The following is a 6,000-nucleotide window of genomic DNA, read 5'->3' on the forward strand; positions in this document are numbered from 1 at the left end:
TTGGTAGTTAATCTGTGGAACATTTCCACAGAGGGCTGTGGAGGCCAAGTCAGTGGATATTTTTAAGGCAGAGATAGACAAATTCTTGATTAGAACGGGTGTCAAGGTTTATGGGGAGAAGGCAGGGAAATGGAATTAGGAGGCATGATTGAATGGCGTAGTAGACTCGATGGGCCGAATGGCCTAATTCTACTCCTATAACTTGTGAACTTGTAAATTTGTAAATGAAATTGTCCTCTAAACTTTTCTGTAATGTCGATTTTTTTAAACTATAGTTTCATACCTTGCAGAGTTGATTTTGGCAAAAGCAATGAAGTAGGAGACGAGTATTAGCGCAATATGATATTTTCCGTTATGTATTATTAAATTCCTAGGTTACCCCTTCACAAGATCATAAGATACAGGAGCAGAATTAGGCCATTCGGCCCATCAAATCTACCCCGTCATTCAATCATGGCTGATCTATTTTCCCTCCCAACCCCATTCTCCTGCCTTTTTCCCATAACCTCTGACACCCGTGCTAATCAAGAACGTACAAATCCGTTTTAAAAATACCCAATGATGGCTTCCGCAGCCATCTGTGGCAATGTTCCACAGATTCACCACCCTCTAGCAAAAAACTTCCTCCTCATCTCCACTTTAAAAGCTACGTCCTTTTATTCTGAGGCTGTGTCCTCTGGTCCTAGACACTCCCACTAGTGGAAACATCCTCTCGACGTCCACGCTATCCAGGCCATTATATTCATAATCATAATGATCATAATCATACATTATTAGCCAAGTATGTTTTGCAACACATGACGAATTTGATTTGCCATATAGTCATACCAATCAAAAGCAACAGAACACACAAAGTGCATTTTAGCATAAACATCCACCACAGTGACTCCTCCACATTCCTCACTGTGATGGAAGGTGAAAAAAAAGTTCAATCTCTTCCCTTCTTTGGCCTCCCGCGGTCAGGGGCCTCGAGCCTTCTGTTGATGGGGCGATCTTGGCTCCCGTAGCCTGCGGTCAGGCCATCCACGCCGGGGCGATCAAACTCCGCATGGGGGGGTGGGGTCTCAGCGCCCCCGCGCCAGGCGATCGACCCCAGTTCGGGGCTGGTCGAACCTTCTGCGACTTTGGAGCTTCCCAACATCAGCCTCTACCCGAGACTGCGAGCTCCTCGATGTTGAAGTCCACAGGTCGCGGTTGGAGCATCGATCCCAGGCAAGGGATCACAGGCTCCCATGGTAAGTCCACGGCCCCGCGGTGGGGCTCAAAGTCAGTCCCGAGCAAGGCCGCCAGCTCCATGGTGTTAGGCCGCAGAGCGACCGGAGATACGATCCGGAAAACAATCGCATCGCCTGCAAGGTGAGAGATTGAAAAAAAGTTTCCCCCGACCCCTCCCCCACCCCCCACAGAAAACAAACCAGAGAACATTAACACAAACTTTTAAAACACACTAAAAATAACACAAAAGACGTAATGACAGACAAGACCGTTGGCGAGGCTGCCATTGATGATGGCGCCACCCGGTGGATATATATTCAGTAAGTTTAAATGAGATCCCACCTCATCTTTCCAATCTCCAGCGAGTACAGGCCCAGTGCCGTCAAACGTTGATCATACTTTAACCCAATCATCCCCCGGGATTAGTTCCGTAAACGTTTCTGCACCCTCTCCAACGCCAGCACATTCCTCCTCAGATATGTTTCATCTGCTAACCTGTCAAATGCACCATTTTCTGGATAAGACGTTAAACCAAGGCCCCATCCTCCTGCCCCAGTGGGAAGTAGACTCCGTGGAAACCAATGCAAAGACAGCAGGGCGTGTGATTGATGAACGGGTGATCGATGGTTGGTGTGGACTCGGTGGGCCCCGGGGCGGCAAGCTCTTCAGCCCACCGAGTCCACACCAACCATCGATAACCCGTTCATACTAATTCTACGTTCTCCCACTTTCTCATCCACTCCCTTCACATTCGGGGAAATTTCATAGCGGCTGCAAATCCACACATCTTTGGTAGGCGGGAGGAAACCGGAGCACACGGAGAAACCCCCCCACAGAGAGAACGCACAAACTCCACACAGACAGCACCTGATGCCAGGACCAAACCCAGCCCTCTGGTGCTGTGAGGCAGCAACCATCAGTGCCACTCAGCCCCTCGAGTGTGTATGTTATGCATCCATTGTTACACACACAATGTTAAGTGTAAAATCACTTTGGTCTCCTAACATCTGAAAGATGCTCGAGGGATGGAGACACCATCTTAAATAGTGAATAAAACCAGGGCACTGTGCAAAAACATTATTCTTTAAATCTTCTGAACCTTCTTAATGTTGTAGTCGGCAGGGCAGTACTCTGCATATCGCCAACTTGGACAATTTTACATTTTTATCAAGCCAATTAACCTACAATGTAGACAAAAGTGCTGGAGAAACTCAGCGGGTGCAGCAGCATCTATGGAGCGAAGGAAATAGGCAACGTTTTGGGCCGAAACCCTTCCTTCGCTCCATAGATGTTGCTGCACCCGCTGAGTTTCTCCAGCACTTTTGTGTACCTTCGATTTTCCAGCATCTGCAGTTCCTTCTTAAACAATTAACCTACAAACCTGCACGTCTTTGGAGTGTGGGAGGAAACCGAAGATCTCGGAGAAAACCCACGCAGATCACGGGGAGAACGTACAAACTCCACACAGACAGCACCCGCAGTCGGGATCGAAGCCGGGTCACTGGCTCTGCATTTTGCTGTAAGGCAGCAACTCTACTGCTGCGCCACCGCGACTGCCCTCTCATTCTCAAGACAATAAGTATTGGAACTGGGAAGGAAGCTGAAGAAAGATAGTATCTTCTGTGGATCTCAACACATGACCGCTCTCAAAGAGTTTGCTAACAAAGTCAGACGATGGATGCGAGGAGTCGGGCTGCCAACTATCTACCTCACAAATAAGCGGCAAAAGGTAAAAATAAGAGACAAATTCCTGACGGCCTTCGAGTTACCGCTGACGGGTTTAACCCAGGTTGTTTTTGCTTCCCGATGCTTGATTATAGCCGCAGTCTTTTCCTTTTTGCAGGTTTATACATAGTTGCACATGCCACACTGACCGAGCAACACCAGACGTTACAGAAACTTGTTGTTTTGGCAGGAATTGGCAAAATATAGCGGACAACTGATGGGCATAATTGGGCCTGTGATCGGATGACGGGTGAATCACTCGTAAGGCGTCAACAGCACATGCAACATGCACGCACGCTCGCTGTTGTATCAGATCTAGGATCTGCCTGTAAGCGTGCCCACTGGTGATTACAGAACACAGATGCCCCTCGACTTACGATGCTTTGACTTTAAGGTGCAAAAGCGATACACATTCAGTAGAATCCGAACTTCGAATTTTGAATTTTGATCTTTTCGACGAACCAGGCGTGCAACTGATGCACGGAAAGTGACAGGACGGCAACCAAGTCACCAGGTCCGGGGCAATTTGTTGACCGACTCGGCCGTGGCTGGGTGAATGATGAGTTGGCCCGGGGCTGGACTGCACACAAAGCCCAGCCGGTGGGCCAGCTGAGGAGGATTTGGCCCGGGCCGACCCGACGTCGCTCGCAAAGTCCGGCGCCCAGGCCAAAACTCCTCAGCTGGCCCGCCGGCTGGACTTTGTGTTCTGCTGCACGCAAAGTCCGGCACCCCATCCAACTCATGTACTGATGATCGGCCATGAGAATGAGGGGTGGTGTTGGCGGTAAGCGAAGGTCGGACAGTTGCCTATGGGCGAGGCTCAGCTGCTGCACTCCACGGGCTGCACTACGTCGGATCGGTGGTCCGTAGGGCTTGATTCCTCGCAGTATCTCTAAACGAAACGAAACTGAACATGTCCAAACGAGCCGCTCTTACACGCAAACACAGCATCAGCTAATTACTTCAGGTGCATCATATTTATAACAAAGGGCAAAATGTCACTCAGGAAAAATGGGATATTCCCCAAGTGTCTTATTAATGTTTCCATAACACAGCATCCTATCTGTGTACATCTGTTAGAGAGTGGGAAATAGGCGACGTTTCGGGCCGAAACCCTTCTTCAGACTGATGGGGGGTGGGGAAAGAAAGAAGGAAAAAGGGAGGAGGAGGAGCCCGAGGGCGGGCGGAAGGGAGGGTGGGAGGAGACAGCTAGAGGGTGAAGGAAGGGGAGGGGACAGCACAGGCTAGCCAAATTGGGGGAATTCAATGTTGATGCCATAAGGGCGCAAGGACCCCAGACGGAATATGAGGTGCTGTTCCTCCAATTTCCGCTGTTGCTCACTCTGGCAATGGAGGAGACCCAGGACAGAGAGGTCGGATTGGGAATGGGAGGGGGAGTTGAAGTGCTGAGCCACCGGGAGGTCATGTAGGTTAAGGCGGACTGAGCGGAGGTGTTCGGCGAAACGGTCGCCCAACCTACGCTTGGTCTCACCGATGTAAATTAGCTGACATCTAGAGCAGCGGATGCAGTAGATGAGGTTGGAGGAGATACAGGTGAACCTTTGTCGCACCTGGAACGACTGCTTGGGACCTTGAATGGAGTCGAGGGGGGAGGTGAAGGGACAGGTGTTGCATTTCTTGCGGTTGCAACGGAAAGTGCCCGGGGAGGGGGTGGTGCGGGAGGGAAGGGAAGAATTGACGAGGGAGTTGCGGAGGGAGCGGTCTTTGCGGAAGGCAGACATGGGGGGAGATGGGAAGATGTGGCGAGTGGTGGGGTCACGTTGGAGGTGGCAGAAATGGCGGAGGATTATGTGTTGTATTTGCCGGCTAGTGGGGTGAAAGGTGAGGACCAGAGGGACTCTGCCCTTGTTGCGTGTGCGGGGATGGGGAGAGAGAGCAGTGTTGCGGGGTATGGATGAGACCCTGGTGTGAGCCTCATCTATGGTGGCGGAGGGGAATCCCCGTTCCCTGAAGAACGAGGACATTTCCGATGCCCTGGTATGAAATGTCTCATCCTGGGAACAGATGCGGCGTAGGCGGAGGAATTGGGAGAAAGGGATGGAGTCTTTACAGGGGGCAGGGTGGGCATGTCTCCGCCAGCGGCACTAAACGTGTGTAACCAGCAGGTGGCGCAGCGGTAGAGTTGCTGCCTCACAGCGCCAGAGACCCGGGTTCGATCCTGACTACGGCTGCTGTCTGTACAGAGTTTGTACCTTCTCCCCGTGACCTGTGTGGGTTTACTCCGGGTTCTCCGGTTTCTTCCTACACTCCAAAGGCCAATTGGCTTGGTAAAATTGTAAATTGTGAGTAGGATAGTGTTAGCGTGCGGGGATCGCTGGTCGGCACGGACATGGTGGGCCGAAGGGCCTGTTTCCGTGCTGAATCTCTAAACTGGAACAAATAAACCATGCCGCTGGGATGCAAGCTGCCCCAGCGAAACACACTGGTAATCTGCCTTTGAGTCAGCCTGGTCACGGAGTGGTAAAGATGCATAGACTGCACGCTTCCTTCTACATCGGTGAGACCAAGCGCAGGCTTGGCGATCGTTTCGCCGAACACCTCCGCTCGGTCCGCATTAACCAACCTGATCTCCCGGTGGCTCAGCACTTCAACTCCCCCTCTCATTCCGAATCCGACCTTTCTGTCCTGGGCCTCCTCCATGGCTAGAGTGAGCACCACCAGAAACTGGAGGAGCAGCACCTCATATTCCGCTTGGGCAGTCTGCACCCCAGCGGCATAAACATTGAATTCTCCAATTTCCGGTAGCCCTTGCTGTCTCCTCCTCTTCTCAGCTCTCCCTCAGCCCTCTGGCTCCTCCACTTCCTTTCTTCTTCCCGCCCCCCCCCCCCCTCCCCCACATCAGTCTGAAGAAGGGTTTCGACCCGAAACGTCGCCTATTTCCTTCACTCCATAGATGCTGCTGCACCCGCTGAGTTTCTCCAGCATTTTTGTCTACCTTCGATTTTCCAGCATCAGCAGTTCCTTCTTAAAAACTTTGCTACCCAGACTCAGTTTGTCGATAAAGTACATTACAAACTGAAAAAAAAAGATTAAAAGGTG

This window comes from Amblyraja radiata, chromosome 41, assembly GCF_010909765.2.
Source record: "Amblyraja radiata isolate CabotCenter1 chromosome 41, sAmbRad1.1.pri, whole genome shotgun sequence".
NCBI classification, from domain to species: domain Eukaryota; kingdom Metazoa; phylum Chordata; class Chondrichthyes; order Rajiformes; family Rajidae; genus Amblyraja; species Amblyraja radiata.